The following is a 5,000-nucleotide window of genomic DNA, read 5'->3' as shown; positions in this document are numbered from 1 at the left end:
TTTCAGGTGTCAGCTGAGGTCAGCAACCTGGCACCGTCCCAATGTTAATCCCTTTAAAATAAAGGGGTCACTTTTTTCGAAGGCGAGGTGGACAACTGACCACCAACGCAAGATCTGCGAGACGAAACTGGAGGTCTGACCCAGAACCAGGTCAACTCACTTCGCAAACAAACGACATGACGTCACGCGCAGGAGCAACTTTGACTGTTGGAGCGAATTTGCAGCTCACAGCTTTCAGGAAGGAATCTGGTATGTTGAAGGAAAATAATTTTCCTCCAGCATATCAAATTATATTCTATATCAATTGTTTGAAGAAAACTTCTTTAGCTCTCTGTACAAACTGTTCTGCCGAGTGCCTGACGATTTTATAAAGCGGATGACTAGTCAGAATGTCGTCGAATAAACTGGTTTAAAATCACATCCACACAAAGGGTGCAAGACAACAGACTAAGACGGCTTCTTTAGAAACGAAGATAGTTTCTTCCATCGATGGAATTTGGCACTTCGATAAAAACAAACGTGCGTGCGCGCGCGCGCGTGTGTGTGTGTGTGATTCACCATGGTCTTAGATCACGTGCTGACTCTTGATCGACAGCTATTTCCCTCACGGAAGAGAGCTCAGAGCTCATATATGACCGATCTATGGGTATTGCTGTGACCTTACACACACACACACACACACACACACACACACACACACAAACATACACAACTCCCCGCCAACAAGAATTTGAGTAACGACTTGCAGAGCAGCGATACTGAAATTATTTCATCCCTTAGCGGGATTCAAACCCGGACAGCCGTAGTGGGAGCCGGGAACTCTAACCACTGCACCAACGAGTCGTGTGTGTGTGTGTGTGTGTGTGTGTGTGTGTGTGTGTGTGTGTGTGTGTGTGTGTGTGTGTGTGTGTGTGTGTGTGTGCTTTCATGCAATTTAACTGCGCCTTATACAGTTTGAAGTTCACGTATAACCACCGCACGCCCACACTCATCCACACCCACACCCACACCCACACAACCTCTTCCTGGGCCTCACACGTCTTAGGTTAGTTTCACACGTATCGACTTTTTCACCGTTGACGACACGACGTCGTGCTCTAAAATAGCCATGGATGTTTATGGACGCTTTCACACGTGGTCGTAACGTGATTAAATGTCCATAGACACCCTTGGTTACTGAACAGCACGACGTCGCGTCGTGGACGGCGCACGGCGAAAAGTCGTGTACGTGTAAAATGAGATTTAGGATATGAAGTAGGCATATTTGTGTACAACACTGTTGAATTGTTCTACGACTTATCATTTCTGATCCTATACAAACGAATCGTAATTTTCCATTCCCATTGTTATCGTCCTTATCTCTCTCTCTCTCTCTCTCCTGTCGCCTTTATCATACCCATTGTGCTATCGTGCCTGATAAGAGTGAGACTCCCCCTTTTGTCACACACCACTTTCTGAGAAATTCCCCAAATCAGAGATAAATCCACCCACCCATGATTTATTTGCTGTGACAAAATACATCACAACGTATTCACTCGACACTCCCTTTAGCAACAACTATTAGACCATTTGGGTATACTAAGCCAGATACAATGTAATTGTTAGTCTTAACAATCTAGACTGTGTGGCAAAAATCTACATGTCATATTTGCATTTATACGTATACGAATGTACATCAAAGTTGACAGATACATCGAATAGGCGTAGGCCTGTGCTTTTGCTTTAAATAATTGAACATATTTCTGTTTATTATTTATCATAATTCATTAATTTCATTTCATTTTTTTTATTAATTTATTTATCTATTATTTTGTTTTTTTTTCATATCCGACCTAGTTATGGGCCAAAAGGTCTCTCGTCGGCATGGTCCTTCTTTGTAATCTTTTGTGAGCCAATATATACAAATACGCATGCGCTCACAAGCCCCCTGCGAACGCGCGCGCACACGCGCACACACACACACATACGTAAACATGCATATTGAGCAATCCTAGAGCGATTGTTTTGTGTTGCATGTTCCGTTATATTGAAACTTACGTCAATTTTCGCATTGCTTAGTCTATTTTTTCTTTACAAGACCGTCAATTGTTCGTCAATTGTTCAATTCATGCCTTTCTCTTCCTCTCTTGGGCAATGAAGACTTTCCACGGCCGTTTCGGACAAGAGGCCTATCGAAGGAATCTCTCTTCCTTTTGGCTTCACCGAAACCAACCTTTTGGACCTTTCGCAACGTCCTGTTATCATCCCACCAAAGGCGGAAATCCCACAAACATTCCTTCATTAAGGCAGGAGCAGGAGGAGACATGCTACGCTGGGAGAAACGAAAGCTACGCTGGGAGAAACGAAAGCTTTTCAAAGACTGACAAAGAAATGGCCCACGCATGCAATAGCGTAGGCGCCCTTGAGGGTTGTTCATATGTATATTTTCGTTTTTACACACACACACACACACACACACACACACACACACACACACACACGCACACACACGCACGCACGCACACACACACACACACACACACGCACACACACACACACACACACGCACACGCACACACACACGAGACTCGGTGGCGCAGTTGGTAGAACGATGAATTACTAGCATGGTGGTGCGCGTAGTGCTTGGTTCGAATCCTGCCCAGGGCCGAAATTATTTCGGTACAGCTGCGCTTCGGGTCGTTACTCTGACTCCCGTGGGCGGGGAGTTGGGTGTGTGTGTGTGTGTGTGTAAGGTCATAGCATTACCATAGATCGGACCTACGAGCTCTGAGCTCTCTTCCAGGAGGGAAATAGCTGTCGATCACGAGTCCAACACGTGATCCAAAGACCAAGTGAATACACACACATCGGTAGAGCGCTGGACTGTGAAGTACGATGGTGCTCGCAGTTACCCAGTTCGAATCCTGCCCAGGGCCGAAATTATCTCGGTATCGCTGTGCTTCGGGTCGTTACTCTGACTCTCGTGGGCGGTGAGTTGGGCTGTGTGTGTGTGTGTGTGTGCAAGGTCATAGCATTACCCATAGATCGGACCTACGAGCTCTGAGCTCTCTTCCAGGAGGGAAATAGCTGTCGATCACGAGTCTAACACGTGATCCAAAGACCAAGTGATTACACACACACACACAGTTTCAATGCATGAAATGCGTGATTATTTTAACGAACATTGACAACAAATCTAACGCAATTATGGAAAAAATATGACGTGGAAGAAGACAAAGATTTACAAGAAGGCGTATAAAAAGAAAATTATCCTAAGAGGGAGATCATGGGCCAAATCTTCGAGCGGTTATAGGCCTGCACAGAGGAGGAGGAGGAGGAGGAGGTGGAGGAGGAGGAGGTGGAGGAGGAGGAGGAGGAGGAGGAGGAGGAGGAGGTGATGGAGAAGGGGAATAAGACGAAGACATGAAAGAGGTTAAAACTGCCCGAAGAGAGAGAGAGAGAGAGAGAGAGAGAGAGAGAGAGAGAGAGAAAGAAATAGAAAGAGAAAGAAATAGAAAGAGAAAGAAATAGAAAGAGAAAGAAATAGAAAGAGAAAGAAATAGAAAGAGAAAAAGAGAGAGAGAGAGAGAGAGAGAGAGAGAGAGAGAGAGAGAGAAGAGAGAGAGAGAGAGAGAGAGAGAGAGAGAGAGAGAGAGAGATGAAGACAGAGACCATAAGCCTAGCTCATATCTCAGAGCAGTAACAGATCGACACAGTGTCTCGCTAGGTAGAGAAAACATTAGAGAAGAGAAAATCTTGAAAGAAAAAACGGGGAGAAGAGGAGGAGCGGACAGACGTAAACAACGACATACGTTGTTTGGCTTCTTAAGAGGGCTTCACTTCTTTGGTATATCAACGCTGGCGGAGAGAATGGAGAGGGGAGACCTGAGGTGAGACGTTCGAAGAATTGGACAAAATAAGCTCTCACCTGACAATTGTGGGGAAAGTTCAGACTCCGTAACCAATCGCTTATATAACTGAGGATTCTAAAGGAAAGTCGAAACTAGAAGTGGTCTAACAACACAAAACGACACAACCATTTCAGCTTAAACTGAGCTGCCGACGACACAGTCAGTTACATGGGCATACACAAACGCTGGCACGCACGCACGCGCACACACACACACACACACACACACACACACACACACACACACACGAGTCCAACACATGAATCATATGAATCGCGTGTGTTTGCTCACACTCGGGCAAGTGTGTGTGTGTGTATATGCATGTATGTATACCTGTGTACGTGCGTGTACATGTGTGCATGGGTGTGTGGATAATGTACGATCACACACACACACACACACACACACAAGGCGGCAAATCTCTTATATTATTTACGACAAACCCGACACATATTAACCTCTACACAGAGATACAAAGGCGCCCACGCCCACAGTGTGACTCGGTGTGTCCTCACTCAAACTCTAAGACGACAGCCATCCAGAGCATCTCAAAGTTCAGGGCCGGGCGTCCTTTTGAACTTGGTCTGGATACTACCAAGTTACACACACACACACATTGTCTATCTCTGTATTGTTGTTAATTCCATAAATCTATCATCATTATTAGAAGTACCATTATCATCATCATCATTAGTAGTACCATTATCATCATCATCATTAGTAGTACCATTATCATCATCATTATTAGTAGTACCATTATCATCATCATTATTAGTAGTACCATTATCATCATCATTATTAGTAGTACCATTATCATCATCATTATTAGTAGTACCATTATCATCATCATTATTAGTAGTACCATTATCATCATCATCGTTATTAGTATCTTTATCACCATTATTAGTATCTTTATCACCATTATCATCACCATTAGCACCATTATCGTCAGCATTAGAACCATTATCATCAGCATTAGCACCATTATCAAAATTATCATTATTAATACCATCATCATTATTACAATTATCAATTAATACCATTATCAATTACCATTATCCTCAATCATTATTACATATAGACAGACACACACGGAGCTAAGCATGACAA

The 5,000-nt window shown here is 43.8% G+C and overlaps 1 protein-coding gene across 1 annotated transcript in view; it reads right to left on the bottom strand.

Moving 5' to 3' along the window:
• Positions 1–5,000, bottom strand: part of LOC143024696 (uncharacterized) — a 223,856-nt gene that overhangs the window by 217,880 nt on the left and 976 nt on the right. The window lies entirely within an intron of this gene.

Source organism: Oratosquilla oratoria, chromosome 4 (genome assembly GCF_046742065.1).
Source record: "Oratosquilla oratoria isolate Oo_2021 chromosome 4, ASM4674206v1, whole genome shotgun sequence".
Classification (NCBI taxonomy): domain Eukaryota; kingdom Metazoa; phylum Arthropoda; class Malacostraca; order Stomatopoda; family Squillidae; genus Oratosquilla; species Oratosquilla oratoria.
The sequence above is the reverse complement of the archived record's forward strand: the minus strand, read 5'-3'. Positions and strand labels throughout refer to the sequence as shown.